We start from the raw sequence: 12,527 nt of genomic DNA on the forward strand, positions 1-12,527 counted from the left end.
CTTGAGAATACAATAATTGTTTTGCACTCGTCTGAACACTTATTTTCCTGGTAACCCTAACCCTGGAGTGCCCTTAATAATCAGAGCATCTTCTTGGTGGCAGCTACTCTCAGACCAGAGAGCATGTTTGGCCAGACTAACTGCTGGGTCCATCCTGACATCAAGTACCTAGCCTTCGAGACGGCCAGTGGAGACGTGTTCATCAACACACGGAGGTCTACTAGGAACATGTCTTACCAGGGCTTCACGAAGAAGAACGGCAAGGTCACAGGGATCATGGATGTTCTGGGTGAAGAGATGTACATTTAAATGACATCCTTATGTTTAAGTATTTGCACATACACTTACACACTGCAACATATGTGAGCCTGACACATACACACACACACACTACATCTCATGTGACCACGCACACTCACGTTTAACTCTCTCCGTAGGATATTCTTGGATGTGCTCTTAGTGCCCCGCTGCCATCTTACCAGACCATCTATGCTCTGCCTACGCTCACCATCAAGCAGGACAATGGTATTGGAATAGTCAAGAATGCTCTAAATACCACTTAATTGCTTCCATGATGTCTCTGCTCCAGCACGTCAAGATCGGGCTTGAGGCCTTCCTCCTTTTGAAGAGCTAAAGTGAGGGAGGCACAAGTCATTGTAGAGCAAGTAAAAAGATGATGGTTACTGATTTAGGACCTGAGGGGATGCTACACACAACTCCCACAGCATTGCCTCTTTTGCTATGAGTCATTACAGTGAATTATTTTGGTATGTTTTGCTCCAGGGGTTTACATCTGCATTGAAATGGTCCGACTAAATTGAAACGTCAGAATGCAGATGTCTATGGCTTTGTTCTCTCGCTGATGCACAATGTCCTGTGTTTGGTAGAGAAGGCAATGAGGGAAAACATTCTCAGAGGACACCGCAGGGGAATTTTTGTGCCTCTGGGTGTTGGTTGTGTTTCTCATGTGACTTTGGTCTACTTGCTTTGTGACACCCAGGCACTGGAATTGTCACCAGCGTTCCGTCCGATGCACCCAATGACATCGCTGCCCTCAGGGATATAAAAAAGAAACAGGTGATGCTTTAACTGTACTACTTAATTATTTACTTTGTGCTTGTTTGTGGCTTCTGGTCTATATTAGCTAACCTATGCATCGCAAAATATGTTTTGGTCAATGAAGTAATTGGAGATCACTTGGATTCCTCTTATAGGTCCTGAGAGAAAAATGTGGAATCAAATACAAGATGGTCTTACCTTTTGAGCTGGTAAGCTGCCTCTCGCAACCTTTATTTGGTTATAAATGTCCAGACAGTGTACTGTGTGCCTTGTACTCACACTGCTCTACTCCATCTGCCCATCATTGAGATCCCTGGCTATGGGAACCTGTCGGCTCCTCCAGTTCTGTGACCAGTTGACGATCCCGAGCCAGAATGACCTTGAGAAGCTGGCAGAGGCCAAGGAAAGGGTCTACCTCGAGGGCTTCAATGAAGGAGTGAGTCCTAATGGCTACAAATAACATCTCAACTATGCATACAAGTATTACAATACCACTGTATTTATCCTCGTAGGACAGCTATGGCTAAAGAGGTGCAGCAGACCTATACAACAATGTAGAATAATATTTTTAAAAGTCAACAACATGGTTTGTAATGAACTGTCTTCTTTTCTCAGATCATGCAGGTTGAAGACTAGAAGGGCCGAAAAATTGCAGGACGTCAATAAACCCATCCAGAAGACAATGACGGAGGACCCAGGTTGAAATCCATTATTTGATACTGTCGGGAAGAGTGGGGTGTGCCCGACTACACAAGTGGAAAAGGAGTAAACACACAACAACAGAGTTCAAGGTTCATAAGCTTTTACTATAGCTTTCAGTGTCTCTGGAGTTCTTGTCCACAAGCCGTTCAGGCAAAGAGGGTGGTTAAATATGGCGGCCACCTGTAGCCTCTTGCGGCGATGTGGCCTCACTGGCAGAGTCTGTGGCAGGAGAGCGAAAACACAGTGTGAGTAGGCTGGCTGTCTTCCTAACTGCTCCAGCTGAGTGAGGTCCAGCCTGCGCCCCTGTGCCAGTCAGTTGATTAAGGAATGCCTTGCAGGTGTGCTGATTAGTAATCTTGTACCATGTGTGTTGGGTGAGAGGAGTTGTGGAGCTGTCTTCGGCTGGCCTGGTTTTGAACGTAGTGCAGTCTTCCGCAGTGCTGAACTGAGTGCTGCTGTCCGTGGTGCTGTACTGGGACTCCTTCACCTATGCCCATGCTTCTCACGCTGCCACAGATACGACACCAATCTATATTTATTGTGTTCATGTTTATGCTTTTTAACTATATTGTTTGTTTACACTGTGGGCTGTTTGCTACGGTTGTTGACGTGGGCTGTTTGCTACGGTTGTTGACGTGGGCTCTTTGCTACGGTTGTTGACGTGGGCTGTTTGCTACGGTTGTTGACGTGGGCTGTTTGCTACGGTTGTTGACGTGGGCTGTTTGCTGCGGTTGTTGACGTGGGCTGTTTGCTACGGTTGTTGACGTGGGCTCTTTGCTGCGGTTGTTGACGTGGGCTCTTTGCTGCGGTTGTTGACGTGGGCTGTTTGCTACGGTTGTTGACGTGGGCTCTTTGCTGCGGTTCTTGATGTGAGCTGTTTGCTACGGTTGTTGACGTGGGCTGTTTCCTACGGTTGTTGAAGTGGGCACTTTGCTACGGTTGTTGACGTGGGCTCTTTGCTACGGTTGTTGACGTGGGCTGTTTCCTACGGTTGTTGACGTGGGCACTTTGCTACGGTTGTTGACGTGGGCTCTTTGCTACGGTTGTTGACGTGGGCTGTTTCCTACGGTTGTTGACGTGGGCACTTTGCTACGGTTGTTGACGTGGGCTCTTTGCTACGGTTGTTGACGTGGGCTCTTTGCTACGGTTGTTGACGTGGGCTGTTTCCTACGGTTGTTGACGTGGGCACTTTGCTACGGTTGTTGACGTGGGCTCTTTGCTACGGTTGTTGACGTGGGCTGTTTCCTACGGTTGTTGACGTGGGCACTTTGCTACGGTTGTTGACGTGGGCACTTTGCTACGGTTGTTGACGTGGGCTGTTTCCTACGGTTGTTGACGTGGGCTCTTTGCTGCGGTTGTTGACGTGAGCTGTTTGCTACGGTTGTTGACGTGGGCTCTTTGCTGTGGTTGTTGACGTGGGCTGTTTGCTACGGTTGTTGACGTGGGCTGTTTGCTACGGTTGTTGACGTGGGCTGTTTGCTACGGTTGTTGACGTGGGCTGTTTGCTGCGGTTGTTGACGTGGGCTCTTTGCTACGGTTGTTGACGTGGGCTGTTTGCTACGGTTGTTGACGTGGGCTGTTTGCTACGGTTGTTGACGTGGGCTGTTTGCTACGGTTGTTGACGTGGGCTGTTTGCTACGGTTGTTGACGTGGGCTGTTTGCTACGGTTGTTGACGTGGGCTCTTTGCTGCGGTTGTTGACGTGGGCTCTTTGCTACGGTTGTTGACGTGGGCTGTTTGCTACGGTTGTTGAAGTGGGCTCTTTGCTGTGGTTGTTGACGTGGGCTGTTTGCTACGGTTGTTGACGTGGGCTGTTTGCTACGGTTGTTGACGTGGGCTGTTTGCTACGGTTGTTGACGTGGGCTGTTTGCTACGGTTGTTGACGTGGGCTGTTTGCTACGGTTGTTGACGTGGGCTGTTTGCTGCGGTTGTTGACGTGGGCTGTTTGCTACGGTTGTTGACGTGGGCTGTTTGCTACGGTTGTTGACGTGGGCTGTTTCCTACGGTTGTTGACGTGGGCTGTTTGCTACGGTTGTTGACGTGGGCACTTTGCTACGGTTGTTGACGTGGGCTCTTTGCTACGGTTGTTGACGTGGGCTCTTTGCTACGGTTGTTGACGTGGGCTGTTTCCTACGGTTGTTGACGTGGGCACTTTGCTACGGTTGTTGACGTGGGCTCTTTGCTACGGTTGTTGACGTGGGCTGTTTCCTACGGTTGTTGACGTGGGCACTTTGCTACGGTTGTTGACGTGGGCACTTTGCTACGGTTGTTGACGTGGGCTGTTTCCTACGGTTGTTGACGTGGGCTCTTTGCTGCGGTTGTTGACGTGGGCTCTTTGCTGCGGTTGTTGACGTGAGCTGTTTGCTACGGTTGTTGACGTGGGCTCTTTGCTGTGGTTGTTGACGTGGGCTGTTTGCTACGGTTGTTGACGTGGGCTGTTTGCTACGGTTGTTGACGTGGGCTGTTTGCTACGGTTGTTGACGTGGGCTCTTTGCTGCGGTTGTTGACGTGGGCTCTTTGCTGCGGTTGTTGACGTGAGCTGTTTGCTACGGTTGTTGACGTGGGCTCTTTGCTGTGGTTGTTGATGTGGGCTGTTTGCTACGGTTGTTGACGTGGGCTGTTTGCTACGGTTGTTGACGTGGGCTGTTTGCTACGGTTGTTGACGTGGGCTCTTTGCTGCGGTTGTTGACGTGGGCTCTTTGCTGCGGTTGTTGACGTGGGCTCTTTGCTACGGTTGTTGACGTGGGCTGTTTGCTACGGTTGTTGACGTGGGCTGTTTGCTACGGTTGTTGACGTGGGCTGTTTGCTACGGTTGTTGACGTGGGCTGTTTGCTACGGTTGTTGACGTGGGCTGTTTGCTACGGTTGTTGACGTGGGCTCTTTGCTGCGGTTGTTGACGTGGGCTCTTTGCTACGGTTGTTGACGTGGGCTGTTTGCTACGGTTGTTGAAGTGGGCTCTTTGCTGTGGTTGTTGACGTGGGCTGTTTGCTACGGTTGTTGACGTGGGCTCTTTGCTGTGGTTGTTGACGTGGGCTGTTTGCTACGGTTGTTGACGTGGGCTGTTTGCTACGGTTGTTGACGTGGGCTCTTTGCTACGGTTGTTGACGTGGGCTGTTTGCTACGGTTGTTGAAGTGGGCTCTTTGCTGTGGTTGTTGACGTGGGCTGTTTGCTACGGTTGTTGAAGTGGGCTCTTTGCTGTGGTTGTTGACGTGGGCTGTTTGCTACGGTTGTTGACGTGGGCTGTTTGCTACGGTTGTTGACGTGGGCTGTTTGCTACGGTTGTTGACGTGGGCTCTTTGCTACGGTTGTTGATGTGGGCTGTTTGCTGCGGTTCTTGATGTGAGCTGTTTGCTACGGTTGTTGACGTGGGCTGTTTCCTACGGTTGTTGACGTGGGCACTTTGCTACGGTTGTTGACGTGGGCTCTTTGCTACGGTTGTTGACGTGGGCTGTTTCCTACGGTTGTTGACGTGGGCACTTTGCTACGGTTGTTGACGTGGGCTCTTTGCTACGGTTGTTGACGTGGGCTGTTTCCTACGGTTGTTGACGTGGGCACTTTGCTACGGTTGTTGACGTGGGCTCTTTGCTACGGTTGTTGACGTGGGCTCTTTGCTACGGTTGTTGACGTGGGCTGTTTCCTACGGTTGTTGACGTGGGCACTTTGCTACGGTTGTTGACGTGGGCTCTTTGCTACGGTTGTTGACGTGGGCTGTTTCCTACGGTTGTTGACGTGGGCACTTTGCTACGGTTGTTGACGTGGGCACTTTGCTACGGTTGTTGATGTGGGCTGTTTCCTACGGTTGTTGACGTGGGCTCTTTGCTGCGGTTGTTGACGTGAGCTGTTTGCTACGGTTGTTGACGTGGGCTCTTTGCTGTGGTTGTTGACGTGGGCTGTTTGCTACGGTTGTTGGCGTGGGCTGTTTGCTACGGTTGTTGACGTGGGCTGTTTGCTACGGTTGTTGACGTGGGCTCTTTGCTGCGGTTGTTGACGTGGGCTCTTTGCTACGGTTGTTGACGTGGGCTGTTTGCTACGGTTGTTGACGTGGGCTGTTTGCTACGGTTGTTGACGTGGGCTGTTTGCTACGGTTGTTGACGTGGGCTGTTTGCTACGGTTGTTGACGTGGGCTGTTTGCTACGGTTGTTGACGTGGGCTCTTTGCTGCGGTTGTTGACGTGGGCTCTTTGCTACGGTTGTTGACGTGGGCTGTTTGCTACGGTTGTTGAAGTGGGCTCTTTGCAGTGGTTGTTGACGTGGGCTGTTTGCTACGGTTGTTGACGTGGGCTCTTTGCTACGGTTGTTGACGTAGGCTGTTTGCTACGGTTGTTGACGTGGGCTGTTTGCTACGGTTGTTGACGTGGGCTGTTTGCTACGGTTGTTGACGTGGGCTGTTTGCTGCGGTTGTTGACGTGGGCTGTTTGCTACGGTTGTTGACGTGGGCTGTTTCCTACGGTTGTTGACGTGGGCTGTTTGCTACGGTTGTTGACGTGGGCACTTTGCTACGGTTGTTGACGTGGGCTCTTTGCTACGGTTGTTGACGTGGGCTCTTTGCTACGGTTGTTGACGTGGGCTGTTTCCTACGGTTGTTGACGTGGGCACTTTGCTACGGGTGTTGACGTGGGCTCTTTGCTACGGTTGTTGACGTGGGCTGTTTCCTACGGTTGTTGACGTGGGCACTTTGCTACGGTTGTTGACGTGGGCACTTTGCTACGGTTGTTGACGTGGGCTGTTTCCTACGGTTGTTGACGTGGGCTCTTTGCTGCGGTTGTTGACGTGAGCTGTTTGCTACGGTTGTTGACGTGGGCTCTTTGCTGTGGTTGTTGACGTGGGCTGTTTGCTATGGTTGTTGACGTGGGCTGTTTGCTACGGTTGTTGACGTGGGCTGTTTGCTACGGTTGTTGACGTGGGCTCTTTGCTGCGGTTGTTGACGTGGGCTCTTTGCTGCGGTTGTTGTCGTGGGCTCTTTGCTACGGTTGTTGACGTGGGCTGTTTGCTACGGTTGTTGACGTGGGCTGTTTGCTACGGTTGTTGACGTGGGCTGTTTGCTACGGTTGTTGACATGGGCTGTTTGCTACGGTTGTTGACGTGGGCTGTTTGCTACGGTTGTTGACGTGGGCTGTTTGCTACGGTTGTTGACGTGGGCTGTTTGCTACGGTTGTTGACGTGGGCTGTTTGCTACGGTTGTTGACGTGGGCTCTTTGCTGCGGTTGTTGACGTGGGCTCTTTGCTACGGTTGTTGACGTGGGCTGTTTGCTACGGTTGTTGAAGTGGGCTCTTTGCTGTGGTTGTTGACGTGGGCTGTTTGCTACGGTTGTTGACGTGGGCTCTTTGCTGTGGTTGTTGACGTGGGCTGTTTGCTACGGTTGTTGACGTGGGCTGTTTGCTACGGTTGTTGACGTGGGCTCTTTGCTACGGTTGTTGACGTGGGCTGTTTGCTACGGTTGTTGAAGTGGGCTCTTTGCTGTGGTTGTTGACGTGGGCTGTTTGCTACGGTTGTTGAAGTGGGCTCTTTGCTGTGGTTGTTGACGTGGGCTGTTTGCTACGGTTGTTGACGTGGGCTGTTTGCTACGGTTGTTGACGTGGGCTCTTTGCTACGGTTGTTGACGTGGGCTCTTTGCTGCGGTTGTTGACGTGGGCTGTTTGCTACGGTTGTTGACGTGGGCTCTTTGCTACGGTTGTTGACGTGGGCTGTTTGCTACGGTTGTTGACGTGGGCTCTTTGCTACGGTTGTTGACGTGGGCTCTTTGCTGCGGTTGTTGACGTGGGCTGTTTGCTACGGTTGTTGACGTGGGCTCTTTGCTACGGTTGTTGACGTGGGCTCTTTGCTACGGTTGTTGACGTGGGCTGTTTGTTACGGTTGTTGACATGGGCTCTTTGCTGTGGTTGTTGACGTGGGCTGTTTGCTACGGTTGTTGACATGGGCTCTTTGCTGTGGTTGTTGACGTGGGCTGTTTGCTACGGTTGTTGACGTGGGCTCTTTGCTACGGTTGTTGACGTGGGCTGTTTGCTACGGTTGTTGACATGGGCTCTTTGCTGTGGTTGTTGACGTGGGCTGTTTGCTACTGTTGTTGACGTGGGCTGTTTGCTACTGTTGTTGACGTGGGCTGTTTGCTACGGTTGTTGACGTGGGCTGTTTGCTACGGTTGTTGACATGGGCTCTTTGCTGTGGTTGTTGACGTGGGCTGTTTGCTACGGTTGTTGACGTGGGCTCTTTGCTACGGTTGTTGACGTGGGCTCTTTGCTGTGGTTGTTGACGTGGGCTGTTTGCTGTGGTTGTTGACATGGGCTCTTTGCTACGGTTGTTGACATGGGCTCTTTGCTACGGTTGTTGACGTGGGCTCTTTGCTGTGGTTGTTGACGTGGGCTGTTTGCTGTGGTTGTTGACATGGGCTCTTTGCTACGGTTGTTGACATGGGCTCTTTGCTACGGTTGTTGACGTGGGCTCTTTGCTGTGGTTGTTGACGTGGGCTCTTTGCTGTGGTTGTTGACATGGGCTCTTTGCTACGGTTGTTGACGTGGGCTCTTTGCTGTGGTTGTTGACGTGGGCTGTTTGCTACGGTTGTTGACGTGGGCTCTTTGCTGTGGTTGTTGACATGGGCTGTTTGCTACGGTTGTTGACATGGGCTCTTTGCTGTGGTTGTTGACATGGGCTGTTTGCTACGGTTGTTGACGTGGGCTGTTTGCTACGGTTGTTGACGTGGGCTCTTTGCTGCGGTTGTTGACGTGGGCTGTTTGCTACGGTTGTTGACGTGGGCTGTTTGCTACGGTTGTTGACGTGGGCTCTTTGCTGCGGTTGTTGACGTGGGCTGTTTGCTACGGTTGTTGACGTGGGCTGCTTGCTACGGTTGTTGACGTGGGCTGTTTGCTGCGGTTGTTGACGTGGGCTGTTTGCTACGGTTCTTGATGTGGGCTGTTTGCTACGGTTGTTGACGTGGGCTCTTTGCTACGGTTGTTGACGTGGGCTGTTTGCTACTGTTGTTGACGTGGGCTGTTTGCTACGGTTGTTGACGTGGGCTGTTTGCTACGGTTGTTGACGTGGGCTCTTTGCTACGGTTGTTGACGTGGGCTCTTTGCTGTGGTTGTTGACGTGGGCTGTTTGCTGTGGTTGTTGACATGGGCTCTTTGCTACGGTTGTTGACATGGGCTCTTTGCTACGGTTGTTGACGTGGGCTCTTTGCTGTGGTTGTTGACGTGGGCTGTTTGCTGTGGTTGTTGACATGGGCTCTTTGCTACGGTTGTTGACATGGGCTCTTTGCTACGGTTGTTGACGTGGGCTCTTTGCTGTGGTTGTTGACGTGGGCTCTTTGCTGTGGTTGTTGACATGGGCTCTTTGCTACGGTTGTTGACGTGGGCTCTTTGCTGTGGTTGTTGACGTGGGCTGTTTGCTACGGTTGTTGACGTGGGCTCTTTGCTGTGGTTGTTGACATGGGCTGTTTGCTACGGTTGTTGACATGGGCTCTTTGCTGTGGTTGTTGACATGGGCTGTTTGCTACGGTTGTTGACGTGGGCTGTTTGCTACGGTTGTTGACGTGGGCTCTTTGCTGCGGTTGTTGACGTGGGCTGTTTGCTACGGTTGTTGACGTGGGCTGTTTGCTACGGTTGTTGACGTGGGCTCTTTGCTGCGGTTGTTGACGTGGGCTGTTTGCTACGGTTGTTGACGTGGGCTGCTTGCTACGGTTGTTGACGTGGGCTGTTTGCTGCGGTTGTTGACGTGGGCTGTTTGCTACGGTTCTTGATGTGGGCTGTTTGCTACGGTTGTTGACGTGGGCTCTTTGCTATGGTTGTTGACGTGGGCTGTTTGCTACTGTTGTTGACGTGGGCTGTTTGCTACGGTTGTTGACGTGGGCTCTTTGCTACTGTTGTTGACGTGGGCTGTTTGCTACGGTTCTTGATGTGGGCTGTTTGCTACTGTTGTTGACGTGGGCTGTTTGCTACGGTTCTTGATGTGGGCTGTTTGCTACGGTTGTTGACGTGGGCTGTTTGCTACTGTTGTTGACGTGGGCTGTTTGCTACGGTTGTTGACGTGGGCTCTTTGCTACTGTTGTTGACGTGGGCTGTTTGCTACGGTTCTTGATGTGGGCTGTTTGCTACGGTTGTTGACGTGGGCTCTTTGCTACGGTTCTTGATGTGGGCTGTTTGCTACTGTTGTTGACGTGGGCTGTTTGCTACGGTTGTTGACGTGGGCTGTTTGCTACTGTTGTTGACGTGGGCTGTTTGCTACGGTTGTTGACGTGGGCTCTTTGCTACTGTTGTTGACGTGGGCTGTTTGCTACGGTTCTTGATGTGGGCTGTTTGCTACGGTTGTTGACGTGGGCTCTTTGCTACGGTTCTTGATGTGGGCTGTTTGCTACTGTTGTTGACGTGGGCTGTTTGCTACGGTTGTTGACGTGGGCTCTTTGCTGTGGTTGTTGACGTGGGCTGTTTGCTGTGGTTGTTGACATGGGCTCTTTGCTACGGTTGTTGACATGGGCTCTTTGCTACGGTTGTTGACGTGGGCTCTTTGCTGTGGTTGTTGACGTGGGCTCTTTGCTGTGGTTGTTGACATGGGCTCTTTGCTACGGTTGTTGACGTGGGCTCTTTGCTGTGGTTGTTGACGTGGGCTGTTTGCTACGGTTGTTGACGTGGGCTCTTTGCTGTGGTTGTTGACATGGGCTGTTTGCTACGGTTGTTGACATGGGCTCTTTGCTGTGGTTGTTGACATGGGCTGTTTGCTACGGTTGTTGACGTGGGCTGTTTGCTACGGTTGTTGACGTGGGCTCTTTGCTGCGGTTGTTGACGTGGGCTGTTTGCTACGGTTGTTGACGTGGGCTGTTTGCTACGGTTGTTGACGTGGGCTCTTTGCTGCGGTTGTTGACGTGGGCTGTTTGCTACGGTTGTTGACGTGGGCTGCTTGCTACGGTTGTTGACGTGGGCTGTTTGCTGCGGTTGTTGACGTGGGCTGTTTGCTACGGTTCTTGATGTGGGCTGTTTGCTACGGTTGTTGACGTGGGCTCTTTGCTACGGTTGTTGACGTGGGCTGTTTGCTACTGTTGTTGACGTGGGCTGTTTGCTACGGTTGTTGACGTGGGCTCTTTGCTACTGTTGTTGACGTGGGCTGTTTGCTACGGTTCTTGATGTGGGCTGTTTGCTACTGTTGTTGACGTGGGCTGTTTGCTACGGTTCTTGATGTGGGCTGTTTGCTACGGTTGTTGACGTGGGCTGTTTGCTACTGTTGTTGACGTGGGCTGTTTGCTACGGTTGTTGACGTGGGCTCTTTGCTACTGTTGTTGACGTGGGCTGTTTGCTACGGTTCTTGATGTGGGCTGTTTGCTACGGTTGTTGACGTGGGCTCTTTGCTACGGTTCTTGATGTGGGCTGTTTGCTACTGTTGTTGACGTGGGCTGTTTGCTACGGTTGTTGACGTGGGCTCTTTGCTACGGTTGTTGACGTGGGCTCTTTGCTACGGTTGTTGACGTGGGCTCTTTGCTACGGTTGTTGACGTGGTCTCTTTGCTACGGTTGTTGACGTGGGCTGCTTGCTACGGTTCTTGATGTGAGCTGTTTGCTACGGTTGTTGACGTGGGCTGTTTGCTACGGTTGTTGACGTGGGCTGTTTGCTACGGTTCTTGATGTGAGCTGTTTGCTACGGTTGTTGACGTGGGCTGCTTGCTACGGTTCTTGATGTGAGCTGTTTGCTACGGTTGTTGACGTGGGCTGCTTGCTACTGTTGTTGACGTGGGCTGTTTGCTACGGTTGTTGACGTGGGCTGCTTGCTACGGTTCTTGATGTGAGCTGTTTGCTACGGTTGTTGACGTGGGCTGTTTGCTACGGTTGTTGACGTGGGCTGTTTGCTACGGTTGTTGACGTGGGCTCTTTGCTACTGTTGTTGACGTGGGCTGTTTGCTACGGTTCTTGATGTGGGCTGTTTGCTACGGTTGTTGACGTGGGCTCTTTGCTACGGTTCTTGATGTGGGCTGTTTGCTACGGTTGTTGACGTGGGCTCTTTGCTACGGTTGTTGACGTGGGCTGTTTGCTACTGTTGTTGACGTGGGCTGTTTGCTACGGTTGTTGACGTGGGCTGTTTGCTACGGTTGTTGACGTGGGCTGTTTGCTACGGTTGTTGACGTGGGCTCTTTGCTACGGTTGTTGACGTGGGCTGTTTGCTACGGTTGTTGACGTGGGCTGTTTGCTACGGTTGTTGACGTGGGCTGTTTGCTACGGTTGTTGACGTGGGCTGTTTGCTACGGTTCTTGATGTGAGCTGTTTGCTACGGTTGTTGACGTGGGCTGTTTGCTACGGTTGTTGACGTGGGCTGTTTGCTACGGTTGTTGACGTGGGCTGTTTGCTACGGTTGTTGACGTGGGCTGTTTGCTACGGTTGTTGACGTGGGCTGTTTGCTACTGTTGTTGACGTGGGCTGTTTGCTACGGTTGTTGACGTGGGCTCTTTGCTACGGTTCTTGATGTGGGCTCTTTGCTACTGTTGTTGACGTGGGCTGTTTGCTACTGTTGTTGATGTGGGCTGTTTGCTACTGTTGTTGACGTGGGCTGTTTGCTACGGTTCTTGATGTGGGCTGTTTGCTACGGTTGTTGACGTGGGCTCTTTGCTACTGTTGTTGACGTGGGCTGTTTGCTACTGTTGTTGACGTGGGCTGTTTGCTACGGTTGTTGACGTGGGCTGTTTGCTACGGTTGTTGACGTGGGCTGTTTGCTACGGTTGTTGACGTGGGCTGTTTGCTACGGTTGTTGACGTGGGCTGTTTGCTACGGTTGTTGACGTGGGCTGTTTGCTACT

General features: G+C 51.8%; 1 pseudogene; it reads left to right on the forward strand.

Annotated features, from left to right (window-relative positions):
* Positions 1-12,527, forward strand: part of LOC118390640 (leucine--tRNA ligase, cytoplasmic-like) — a 36,815-nt pseudogene that overhangs the window by 2,710 nt on the left and 21,578 nt on the right.

Source organism: Oncorhynchus keta, chromosome 11 (genome assembly GCF_023373465.1).
Source record: "Oncorhynchus keta strain PuntledgeMale-10-30-2019 chromosome 11, Oket_V2, whole genome shotgun sequence".
In the NCBI taxonomy this organism is placed as follows: domain Eukaryota; kingdom Metazoa; phylum Chordata; class Actinopteri; order Salmoniformes; family Salmonidae; genus Oncorhynchus; species Oncorhynchus keta.